Source organism: Diabrotica undecimpunctata, chromosome 2 (genome assembly GCF_040954645.1).
Source record: "Diabrotica undecimpunctata isolate CICGRU chromosome 2, icDiaUnde3, whole genome shotgun sequence".
In the NCBI taxonomy this organism is placed as follows: Eukaryota; Metazoa; Arthropoda; class Insecta; order Coleoptera; family Chrysomelidae; genus Diabrotica; species Diabrotica undecimpunctata.
This window is the reverse complement of record NC_092804.1, coordinates 25,191,272-25,205,382: the sequence shown is the minus strand read 5'-3', so window position 1 is coordinate 25,205,382 and position 14,111 is coordinate 25,191,272. Positions and strand designations below refer to the sequence as shown.

The window sequence follows — 14,111 nt, the reverse complement described above, 5'->3', positions numbered from 1 at the left end:
AATCGATGATAAGTGCTGACCATACAGTACCAGATATACTCCTAAAGTACCTTTTTATGAGAACATCTGCCCACTAGAGGGATTAGACAAAGCACTCGACCTAGACTGCAGGGTTATACGTGGTACACATAAATATTCGATAGTGACGGAAATTTAAATATTTCCATTTCATTTGGAGAATACGTATATGTATTTTATGAAGATATTTTTACAATATTTCAGTGTGCAAGTGAAATTAGCATAAGGACTTTCAAACTTAAGAGGATTAATATATAGACAGATAGCCAAGTTGCCATGGGGGCATTAATAAGTCCTAAGGTAGACTTTGGGCGAGTGTGGAAATGTCAGGCGTTTTTACTAGACATGCGCTAGTCCAGGAATGCCTGCATACAATAAACTATTTCATGGAGACTTAAGCTGCAGTCTCTGTAGCAGAGAACCTGTGGCAGTCAATATTTTGCATAACTGCCAGGCATTAGACCGCATGGTCAAACCTTTTTAGGAGACAACCAAGTGACTTCAAAAATGTATGGTACCCACTCACTAGACCTGTTTAAGCTGGTACAGAGTTTCAGAATCCTGGAATGATTACCATGAAGAAATGAAAAATGTACAATAATCCAAATGGCTGCAGTATGACCAGTTTATAACAAACTGTTTTCCTAAAAACAACTTTTCAAACTCAGACCATTATCTCGATCATGTTCATGTGAGTTTAAGTAATGTTCTAATATAAACACTTTTTCTTCCGTTGCCGTTGTTTGAACCATTCAGTCGATTATAATACTAGAACAATGTGAATATGACAGTTATTGATAAATACACCAAAAATAAAAATTGTAGGTGCAATTCCAAAACCATCTTAATTTCAGTACTGTATTTTGGTGAATATTTTACACTTTTATGATAATTATGTTTATATAGACTATGTTCTCTCCAAACTAGACTCCGACACAAGAGGGATACAATGGACGTTAACTACACGCTTAAGCGATCTAGAATACGCGGACGATATCTGCCTATTAGGTCAAAGGTTCCAAGATCTGGCTTACCAATTGGAAACACTTTCCACTGAAGCCAATAAAATAGGTTTTAAAATCAATATTAGTAAAACCAAGTCCATGAGAATAAATGCAAGGAACAACACGCTATTTACTATCGACAATATGCAGATTGAAAATGTGGAAAACTTTACGTATCTTGGAAGTGTCATAACAGAAAACGGAGGTACAGAAGTCGATATTCGTATGAGGATACGAAAAGCCCAACAAGCTTTCAGCACGCTCAACCCTGTTTGGAGATCTGGCGAGTATACTACAAGGACAAAGATTCGAATATTCCGATCAAATGTCATGTCTGTTCTACTCTACAGATGTGAAACCTGGAAAGTGACAAACACCCTCACAGACAAACTGCAGGTCTTTGTTAACAAATGTCTACGAAGAATTGTTCGCATATTCTGGCCTAACACCATCAGAAACGAAGATCTGCTACACCTGACCGAACAAAGGAGGGTACAAAATGAAATTAAGTCCAGAAAGTGGGGTTGGATCGGTCACACACTCCGAAAAAATAGTTCCTGTATCGCAAAGACTGCCCTAGAGTGGAATCCCCAAGGGAAAAGAAAAAGAGGTCGCCCAGTACAAACTTGGAGAAGATCCATCATGGACGAGATAAGAGGCCAAGGAAAGTCTTGGAATGAGGTGAAGGCCTTAGCGCAAAATAGAACCCGATGGCGCGTTTTCACTAAAGCTCTATGCTCCACTTAGGAGTTCAAGAACCATATATATATATATATATATATATATATATATATATATATATATATATATATATATATATATATATATATATATATATATATATATATATATGTTTATATGGTGTTTTCAGTGATTAGTCTTACATGTAAATGGTATTATATATAAGACTGATTAAAGCTTTGTAGAAATATAGAGTTTAAATCTTTTTAAGTTCGAAATATCCCGATTCTAGCGTCGTATTTCTTTTCGGTATGAATGTAGGAATGCGATTTTGCCGTGTAAGCCTTATATTCCATAAATAAATAAATCCTCGGCTTATTGCATAAATTTGTAACTACCAATTCAAAATCGGAGATCTAGTAAGGATTTTAACAGCTACATTTGAAATTTCTGACTTAGGGCGTGTTCGAGCCAAGAATCTACGTATATCGAACTGTTCCTGCCAGCCAATCGAACCATGAAGGCAACCAAAAATAACATTACACACAATATTTTGGCAACGATACTTTTCTTTTGCGTATTTCGATATTGTCAGAGTATAATATTTTGTCAAGTCTAAATTAACTAATCCCACTAATTAAAGTCTACCTAATAATAATTAAACTTCTTCTTTATTGCTGATATATTTTTATTTATTCGACTAACCAATAATTCAAAAATATAAGAGTGGTATAATAACAAGCTCATCCCCCTTAAGTTATTAAAACTCGTAAAATAAAACGATTAAATCCTTCACAGACTCAATGTATTTGAAACTCCTCCGGGGACAGTTAGCATAATCAAACTTTTTCGGTTTAAAACAAAGGAATTATACATGTATTATAAAGGATGTCTCATCAAAACACACAGTTTTTCAAAACTGAAAGACTAAAAGATGTTTCTGTCATACCTTATACAAGTATCTGATAGTGTTTTATGTTGAGAAGTCAGGTTAAGTTATTATTAGCGATATTTTAATTACTTTTAAAAACACCTGCTTGATTCCAAAGCTTTCCTAGAGAAAAACTTTGAGAACAATAATTAGACATTACAGTTACCAGAAATATCCTACAGCCAAATCTTTGACAGATCTACTAAAAAAATGCAGCATTAAAAAACAATAGATTCATTGTTAATAAGGTCATTGACACAGTAACAAAACTTTTGTACAATTGCATTACAAATTTATGAAAAAAGCTTAAAGTTACAGTAGCATATGGAATTAATTTAACTGTAAAATTTGAAAGTCTTTAAAACTTGCTTAGGCTTCTAAAACTTCTCTCTAGAAGAAAGAGAATTCTCTAAACTATTCTTTAGGCATCTTGTCGACGTGGATCTCTTGGTAATACTTTCATTCTATAAGGCTGTGCTTAACGGTTAGAGCAACATTGTTGTAATGGGAGAGGGGCATGACACCTGATCTTAAAGGACATAAAATAATAAAGGTGTATATACTTTCAAAAATACAAAAATGTGACATATATAGTATATGTCAAAAGGACAAAGAGGAAGAGGCTTTATGAATAATATTATTGAGCTACTAATGTGATAGTTTACGTTTATACTGCTGGCGCGGTTTTGGGATTATAATAGGATATATCCCTTGGGCCTTCGGTATATAAGGAAGGTAGATATTGTAAGCACTCCTGACCACGGCGCAGTAGACGAAATTTGGTTTAGTCCCCACTTCCATGCGAAACGCATTGTACTATGCACTGTATAATTCCACTTACAATAGAACCTTTTTGCCTTTACGTGAATTTGACTCCGCCTTCACGCAGCTCCATGGTCAGGAGTGTTTGAACTATCTCTTACCCTGTGGCTTCCAAATATTTTTAAAAAGCTTTATTGAAAGTAATAACAATATAAGCTTAACGTGAATGTTAAGTCATAATGGGATTAAAAAATAAGGTAGCTATAAGATTGGCAAAACAAGCAGCAAACAGGGGACTTTTATATGTCTGGAAATACAGTCAGTTACGATATCAATAGCGTATTATGGCTGGACTGAGAAACGTAAAATTTTTAATAACAATCGTTCAAGTGCCCAAAGTATCCTCTCAAAATAAGTCTTCTTGGTAACAGGTCTTCTTTGGTAACAGGTAACATGGGTTATTCTTAAACCCTCGGACAGAAATTTCACCAATTTTTACTTTATTTTTATTTTTGCTTTGTAAATAAGTTCTAAATATCCACATATCTACTAAAAACACATTTTTGTTTAAAAACCCTGTTTGTAAGATTTTGGAAAACATAAAACAATCGGGAAATCATAAATTAAGTAATCACAAAGCTAAAATATGCAACTGAATACATACAAGCAACCACAGTTTGTGTCAAGCTCAAAACTAATTGCGAAATTACTATAAGTTCAATTTATATCCCCCCTAAGCATTCCATTAAAAAAGTACAGTATGAAGAATATCTGAAAAGTATGGGAAAAAGATATATGATTGAAGGTGACTTTAATGCAAAGCACACTCAATGGGGATCAAAATTGACAACAATAAAAGGGAACGAGTTGCTGGCAGCCATGAAAGAACAGAAATGTGAACCAATATCAACGGGTAGACCGACGCATTGGTCAACTGATTGCAACAAGATACCGGACTTAATTGATTTTTTCATTATTAAAAATATGTCAGCCAATTATGTAGATATTGACGATTGTTGGGATATGAACTCGGACCATTCACCCATAATGCTCACATTGAGTGACACGATTATTAGAAAGGAGTGTAATCCAATATTAACCAACAAATTAACAGACTGGGAAAGTTTTAAATCAACCCTTGAAGAAAAAATTGAATTATCTGTACAATTAAAAACATCTGAACAACTAGATAAGGAAGTAGAGTTGTTTTTTCGAAATATACAAAAATCAGCATGGGAAAACACTCCGATTCAAGTATTAAAAGTAAAAGGAAACAACTATCCGAAGGAAATTAAAAAGTTAATTAAAGAGAAAATAAAACTAAGCAGGAGGTGGCAACAAACCAGAGCTCCTCAAGATAAAACGAATCTGAACAATGCAACTCATAAGCTTAAAAGGGTGATTCAAAATATAAAAAATGAATCAATGGGTTCTTTCCTGAGAGAATTGACGGATGATAGCAGCACTGAATACTCCCTATGGAAAGCAACGAAAAGGCTAAAAAGACCAGTAATCCATTCTCCACCCATTAAACTGGAAGATGGTAGTTGGGCCAGGAGCAATAAGCAAAAGGCAAAGAGATTTGCCACATATTTAGAAAATACATCCAAACCACATGAATTAATGATCAAATATGGATAAAGCCTAATCAGATAGAAGAGACAATCAGACCAACATCCCCAAAAGAAGTAGCTGATGAAATAAAAGAAAACATAAATATGAAGAAAGCCCCAGGATATGATCTAATTACTGGAGAATTACTGAAAAACCTGCCTCGCAAAGCCATAGTTAAATTGACCAACCTAATTAATGCTGCTTTTAGATTAAGATATGTCCCAAATTTATAGAAAATAGCTGAGGTATTAATGATACCAAAACCAGGGAAATCACCAACAGAAGTCTCTTCTTACAGGCCAATATCACTCTTACCAGTGATGTCAAAGCTGTTCGAAAAACTCTTGCTAAAAAGAATGAAACCGATAATAGAAGAGAAAAAACTGATTCCAAACCACCAATTTGGCTTCAGAAATACACACTCTACTATTGATCAAGTACATAGAATTACTAACATAATTGAGAAATCTTTAGAGGAAAAGAAAGTCTGCTCTACAATATTTTTAGACGTAGCTAAGGCATTCGATAAAGTATGGCATGAAGGTTTACTGTATAAACTGCAATCCTTTATGCCTAGACAATATTCAGAAATTCTACAGTCATACATATCTGATAGATACTTCAGAATCAAATAAGAAGACGTTTACACAGATTTAAAAGAAATTAAAGCAGGAGTCCCTCAAGGAAGTGTATTAGGTCCGGTCTTCTACCTGTTATACACATGCAACATACCTGAACTAGAAAATGATGCTATAGCCACCTTTGCAGATGATACTGCCATTCTAGCAGTAGGTGATACCAGTGAAGAAGCAGCAGAAAATTACAGTTGTCAATAGATAAAATCCATAAGTGGACAAAAAAATGGAAAATCAAACTAAACGAGTCTAAATCAATTCACGTTAATTTTACAAACAAAAAAATCCATAATTAGAATATTTTAAATAGAATTCATATTCCAATTAGAATAAATGATGCCCAAATACCGCACGCAGCTACTACAAAATACTTGGGTATCACACTTGATGCAAAGCTTTGCTGGAAAGCCCATATCAAAAAGAAAAGGGAGGAACTAGGTATCCGTTACAAGAAAATGTATTGGCTGATGGGAAGAAATTCAGTTTTGTCCACACATAATAAATAACTGATATACAAGCAAATACTGAGACCAATATGGATGTATGGTTGCCAACTCTGGGGCTGTACTAATAAAAGTAATATCCAGATCATCCAGAGATTCCAGAATAAAGTACTAAGGAACATCGTTGATGCTCCTTCGTACATCAGAAATGTCGACCTCCACAAGGACCTTGAGATGGAAGATGTAAATAAAATTATCAAGAAGATGGTAGGTAGTCACGAACAACGGCTCCATAAACACGTAAACATCGAGACCATCCAGCTCCTCGATAATACTGGGTTAGAAAGAAGACTCAAACGAACAAAACCATTTGAGTTAATGTAAAGTGTAATTAGTGTAAAAGCAGAGCATAGTGCTGTGTTGTGAATTTGCATGTTAGGTATTAGTGCATAGCTGTTAGATAAAATAAGAGGACGCCATAGGGTAAGCTCTTAGAATGCATCCTTTAGTAAATTAAGAGAGATAAAAATTGTTAATTGGTCAGCTTTGACCAGATTCCAATGGTATAAACACAGTAGGTGTTTAATATAAAAAAAAGATCATATATAAAAAGTTTTTGTCACGTATCCCCTATTATTTTCTTTTTAGCACCACTTTTAATTATATAATTTGCGCATAGAGATTTCCTTCTTAAATGCAATGATGGTTTATTACAATTTATACTTGAATTTGCCTAGAAAATAAAAAATCGTATCAAAAATGCCTAGAAAAATTAAACTGACTGTATACAAAACACTAATAAGACCAGTGCTAACATATGGTTCAGAAACTTGGACACTAACACAGAATGACCAAGAATTGCTTAAACGTTTTGAGCGAAAAATACTAAGACGAATATATGGAGGCATAAAAGAACAAGGTTTGTGGCGCAGGTGTTACAATTTTAAGTTGTATAGAAGATTTGGAGAACCTGACGTTGTAAAATTCATTAAGGTAGCACGCCTCAGATGGATAGGTCATGTAATCAGACGAGAGGAAGATGCCATAGTCAGAAAAGTTTTTGACCGAAGAGGGCCGATCGGACAACGAAGAAGAGGAAGACCGAGACTTAGGTACCAAGACAACCTAGAAAATGATTTGAAGTCTATCGGAATTAGAGCATGGAGAAGAGTTGCCAGAGACAGGGGCGAATGGAGGATTGTTCTGAAGAAGGCTTTGGCTCATAAAGAGCTGTAACGCCACTGATGATGATACTTGAATTTGATGTCGGGGTGCTTGTAAGAGCTCCGATACATTATCGAAGGGCATTTATTTGATAACACTTCTACTTTTTTAATTTAAGTTTTAGTTGCCTGATTGTAATATATGCATCCATAATCCTATTTAATCTTTGATCCTATTTGATAATTTGATCCTATATAATATGATCTGGGCATTATTAACGAAACATTAGCATCTGCTCCCCGAAAGAACCGTGTATGAATGTCATAACTACACATCTACTGATATATACATAATAGAAGAAGAGTTTTCCATTAAATAATGTATAAATATTTTGTTTATGTATATTTGTGTATACCTAATTCTTTGAAATTATATCTTTTTTGACTTTCATTATATCACTTTTTACTCTTCGTTCCTTTTACTTCTTGTCCAGAATAGTTTCGAATGTTTATTACAGATTTTCCTTTGCCTTGCATTATATAAATATCTTCTTTACCTTAGCCTAGCAAAGTTTGCTTTGTTTTTCTAAAATATTCTTTATTATAATTTTAATTATAACAATAGTGATATATCTATAATAAAAATAAACTTTAAGTGATAAAAATATCAGCTTGATTCCCAATGAGACAACTTGTACAACATAGTAAACAATTTTGTTGCCTTTCATTTATAACAGAGTATTACATGCATTTTATATTTTATAACATCTGAATAACAAGTACAATGTCGAGAGACCATTCGAGCGAAGGCCGGAGAGCCCCTTGCATAATATTAGCATATTCAAAGGGTACTATCAAAAAATATAACCTTCGGAAATGAAAACCCTTGTCGTAAAAGAAGGGGCGAGGGCCCATATACTCGTGAGCGGCATCACAAAAGCTCTCTTTAGATACGCTTTTGCTTTTCGCAAAATACCCTTTTACTTTTAGAACTTATCTCAGGCATTGTAAGTTTTTTTGCATACGTTTAGCCTATAAATTTCTCGGAAAGCTCCGATAGGAAGAAAAAGGATCGAGAAGGCGGATGGGAAGGGTCGGTTGGTTTTATCTCAGATCTGAAAGGGGTGAGTTGAGATCGTCAACGAAACGAAAATATTTAAATTGAGAAACGGAGAGGATATTTTGCTTCTGAATAAAGCGTTTAGGGAATAAGATTATTCCAGATTTACGGAGGTTACTCTCTTATAAATTCCAGGAGATTACATTTTTTTCCTTCAAGAAAATAAATATGTATTTTATTTTTGGGCAACTAACCACAGTGAATTTTATATATTTATACCCATACACCACTTTTGCTATTATTTATTTTATTTGCATTGACTTAACATCTATTTATTATTATAGTGTTGAACAATGAGATCAATGGTACATTATTATTAAAAGCATTTAAAAGTAAGTAATATAGTAGAAATCACCATACCTAAAAAAGCGAAGTAACTAATTAAAATAAAAATTTTAAATGCATTTAAAAATGTAGCATCCTCAGAAATGTAACATGATTTTAATTGTTTTCATGTATTTTTTCATGCATTGCAAAATCATTTGAGATAATTTTTAACAAGAATGAAGAAGCGCAGGAGAATCCTTTAAACCTTAGAAGAGAATTCTTCTATCGTAATTTACCAGGTATTTGTAAAAATGTAATAAATCTAAATTTGTTTCCTTATATGTATGGTTATTGTAAAATATTCAAAAAGTACCAACTTGCACAAACTGGATCAAAGTAAAAAGTTAATTAGGACCTACCTACACTGAGAGAAGACTTGGGGAAAAAGTACAAAAAATCTTAATAAAATTTACTATACTGATCATAGACTACCAAAAATAAACTATTTACTGAATATAAAGTTATTTTTATAATATGTGTATAGTATGGTAATTTTTAATAAGTTGTTTTGTAATTTTTCCTCAAATTCTTCTCTCAGTGTATATTTATTTACTTGTGGCATGTTTTAAATTTCTCGACTACTTGCTTGGATATTCCGCCACTCTGAAATATTGATTTTGCTAACTAAAAAAATATTTAAAAGTTTATTATTTAAAATTATCAAAGCGGTGGCTACAGCATATTTATTTTTACAGATATACCTACAGTATGTCCGATCCAAAGAAAAAGTGCAGACAATACAATGTCGAATATTTGAAGTATGGTTTTATTCAGTGGCCTTCTAATAAGGCATTACCAATGTGTTTAATTTGCCAGAGAGTTTTCTCAAATGAAGCCATGAAACCTTCCCGATTACAAGAACATTTGACCAAAATACATCCCGACAGAAAAGACAGAAATTTATCATATTTTGAAATGCTCAAAAAATAACATTTCAAACGTCCAACTTTAGCTAGTATCTTTTCAGCAGCATCAAAGCAAGACGATGATGGGCTACGTGCTTCTTATAACATTTCCTTACTTATAGCTAAATCAGGAAAACCCCATACTATTGGCGAAGAATTAATACTGCCACTGTAAGTGAAGTTTTGCGGACTGTACTGCACCAGCCGGCATCTGATATTATTAAAAAAATTCCATTAAGCAATAATACGGTACAGAGACGAATTGACGAAATGTCTGAGGATGTGGAGTGTTCTCTAACTGATTATTTAAAGACTACTGAGTTTTCTTTACAGCTTGATGAATCAACTCTGCCAAACAATGAGTCTTTACTTCTGTACGTTCGCTTCATAATAAGTGAAAAAATCTGTCAAGAACTGTTATTTGTAAGAACACTGGAAACAGATACTAAAGGCAAATCGATATTTGATGTTCTGGAACACTATTTTACAGATAAAGGTATACCTCTGGAAAATGTCATAACTGTTGCTACAGATGGTGCTCCGGCAATGGTTGGACGACACCGCGGACTGATAGCATATTTGAAAAAAGCGGTACCAAATATACTCGCCGTGCATTGTGTAATTCACAGACAGCATTTAGTTGCAAAAAATCTTAGTGATCGTCTTCATTGTTCACTACAATATGTAATTACTGCAGTTAACAAGATCAGAAGCAGTGCTCTCAATGATAGATTGTTTAGAAAACTGTGTGATGAAAACGACGAGAATTTTAATCGTTTATTGTTGCACACAGAAGTTCGATGTTGCACACAGAAGTACCTGTCTAAAAAGATTTTATGATCTCTTTGACTCAGTTTTAGAGTTTTTTGAAAGCAAAGATGATTCTTTGAGAGACAATTTATTAAAATTTAAGAGCGATATTGCTTATTTAACTGATTTATACGATAAATTTAATGAAACAAACCTACAGCTACAAGGTGATAATTTGAATTTGATCAAAGCAAAAGGAACTATTTCCTCGTTCGTGTCAAAACTTAATTTGTATAGGCAAAATTTGGGTCGGAGAAAATTTCATCAGTTTCAAAATCTTTCCTCTGTGGAGACAAATGATGAAGACATTCTGGTATATTGCCAGCACTTGGAAGCACTTCAAGAAGATTTTAGGAATAAATTTCAGGATATCCTTGGTCTGATTATTCCAGATTGGGTGCTAGAACCGTTCCCAAGTTTAGAAACAGTAGAATTATCACTACAGGAGGAATTGGTAGATTTGTCAACAAATGAAGAGTTAAAAGTGAAATTTAAAAATGGATATCAAGAATTTTGGCTGCAATGTCAAATTTCAGTATTATATCCAGCTTTATGGGCTGCATCAAAGAAGTTTTTCATTGCCTTTCCTTCATCGTATTTAGCCAAAAGAGGATTTAGCATAGTCAGCAATTTATTAACAAAGAAGAGAAATAGACTGTCCATAGTGGAGCGCGGTGATTTAAGATTGCTGATGACAAGTATGGAACCAAATATTGACAGATTACTATCATTACATCAAGCTCAGACTTCTCATTAAAAATGTTATATTATTATTATATTGTTTTTTATGATATGTATTTAAGTTAAAGTTTGATCAATACATGAATACTGTATTTTTGAATAAAACATTTTTTTTTAATTTGTTGTTGCTTGGATTAGTTAAGGAGCCGTCGAATCATATTTAAGGTAGCCTTTGACCCAAAAAAGGTAAAACAAATGTGAATGAAAGTGCGTTACTAATTTTAAGAATGGAAGAGTTTTTTAAGGGGAGCGTTAAGTATTTTGTTTTTGGAAAAATGGGCGGTAGGCCAAAAAAGGTTGGGAACCACTACTTTAAACCTTAGAAGAGAATTCTTATCGAATAAGTTTCTATTAAAGACCATGGCTTGCGACTCACACAAATTATTAAAACATTTAACATTATCACTGAATATAACTTAACAAATTCTTACTGGAGAATTAAAACTTCTCCACCTCTTACAAATAATCACTTAGAAACTAATAACTTTAGAATTATCACTAAATAAATATTATCTATATAACCCCTTTCTATTAAAAAAATCGCAATCTTTCCAAAGATCATAATACCTGCATACCTATGCAGGTATATGGTAATTATTTTAACCTACAAAAATTTACATCTTTATTGTCGAACTTAATGCTATTGAAGTAGCTCTAACTTACGCGATAGAACAGAACTTTGGAGACACGGTTATACTATCAGATTGTTCATCTGATCTTGAGGCAATATCACAACCAATAACCAAAAAACATAACAATGAGTTGTTATGTCATAGTAAGAAGTTAATTGCTTGATTTAAATATAATAACAATGACTTAGTCTTTATCTGCATAAAAGGACATGCCGGAATCAAAGATAATGAAATAGTAGATGAAATGGCAAAAAATTCGCCAGAAAAAAATTAAATAAATTTAAATAAAACAGAAAATTTAATAATCTTCAACAACTAAATTCCAAAATTGCATAGAATATTAAGAAGAAAATGAAAAACTAATTGGCTCAAGTTTGTCCAAAACATCGAAGAATCCATACACTTAATTATACCCACAATTTCCTCAAAACATCCCAAATAAAATAAATTTAATTATCAAGTTAGTCTTTCAAGTATCGACTCTCTTTGTTCATGTGATATAGAGTTAAACAAGGAAGTAGGTATTATTCGATCAAATTTACAACTGACTGTGGAGTTCACCAAGGTTCCAAGATAGGTACTTTTTGGATAGTTATAGATGACCTACGACAATTGAGTACACTTGTGAAGCATTCAGCACTCCCAGCAAGAGGAAACCAGAGATCGTGAAATAAAAGCTACCTTTGTTGCCAGTAATCACTCTACTGACATACTTATTGATAAGATAATCATATTTAAAAATCAGTGAAAGCAGTAGAACAAGTAGATTCATATAAAACTGTCTCCAACATACCTGATTTTCACTTCGCATTTAGAAACCGTTACTTAACAGTGAAATAAGTAAACAGAGTAATATATGTTGTTTAAAAGGTACTTACATAAAAACAGTAATGTTAAACAGTATTGCTTGATGTATCGCAATCATTTGATAGAGTGTGGCATCAAGGACTTCATCTAGAAGACGGAGTCATATCCTCGTGGTAAAAACTTTTCGGTGTCACACGAAAAAGCTTTTTCAACCTTCAAGCTAATCTCAACTGGTTGTACCTCAAAGTAGCGTATTGGGGCCACTACTGTACCTAATTCATACTTCAGATTTATAGGTTTCAACAACCAATGCAATAATAATTTAGAACATTTGTAGATAATATTGTCATGCTGTCATTATGGCAAAAGGTGACGCCCAATAGACAGCAACATAGAACTTACTAGTTGTTTTAACAATATGTTTCAGTATACCAGGGAATGCCAGGAATCGAACCACCCTTCAATATCTATTAGATGACGTCCGTTACCTCAAGCAAACCCACCAAAATATCTCGGACTCCACCTTGACGGAAGAATAAACTGGAAACATCATGTCAGACAGAAAGCTAAACGGATTAGGCTCAAAACTAGACAAACATACTGGTTAATCAAAAAACATTCCAAACTTGACTTAAGGTATAAAAGACTGATCGCCATAATCACCCTCACCAATTTTGCTGTTAAAGTTATCCATAACTAGTGTTACTTCTTGAGTTTTGAATTTACTTATAGTCCAAGATCCTAGTGCAAGATTCTTCTTCTTCTTCTTCTTCAGCCTTCAGTAATCCAACTTTGGACATAGGCCTCCCCCAAATCAATCCAGTGTCTTCTATTTTGCGCGACTTGCTTCCAGTTATGTCCTCCGATCTTCTTAATATCATCAGCCCATCTCATTTGTGGTCTTCCTCTGCTTCTCTTTCCTAACCATGGCCTCCACTGTTGTATTTCGTGGTTCCATCTCTTATCCTTCAGTCGGGCATTGTGTTCTGCGAAGCTCCATTTTAATTTGGGAGCATGTTCTCGTGCGTCTTTTACTTTCGTTTTGCTTCTTATCCATTTGTTTGTTTTTTTTTGTCTATAAATCTCACCCCGAACATTGATCTTTCCATCGCTCTTTGTGCTTTTACTATTTTATCCATATTGGACTTGGTGAGTGTCCACGTCTGTGAACCATACCTGAGTATAGGGAGGATACATTGATCGTAAATTCTGGTTTTCAAATACTGTTCTATTTTAGTGCTTTTTAAGATCCAACTCAGTTTTCCAAATCCTGCCCACGCTAACCTTATTCTTCTGGTAATTTCGGCAGTTTGATTTTCTTTGTTAATTTTCATTATCTGTCCCAGGTAGATGTATTCGCTTACTGTTTCTAAATTTATGTCGTTCAATGTTATTTCTGGAATGTTCGGTGTATTTGTCATTATTTTTGTTTTTTCCAAGTTCATCTTAAGACCTACTTTTTCCGAAGCTTGGAATAGTTGCGTCATCATGGTTTGTAGTTCTTCGAAACTTGTAGCG

At 33.6% G+C, this 14,111-nt stretch overlaps 1 protein-coding gene and 1 pseudogene across 3 annotated transcripts in view; one reads left to right on the top strand and one right to left on the bottom strand.

The window, feature by feature from the left end:
* Window positions 1-14,111, bottom strand: part of Abd-B (Homeobox protein abdominal B) — a 645,906-nt gene that overhangs the window by 308,897 nt on the left and 322,898 nt on the right. The gene's annotated exons all lie outside the window — the stretch shown is intronic.
* Window positions 9,407-11,170, top strand: LOC140433633 (SCAN domain-containing protein 3-like; annotated as a pseudogene).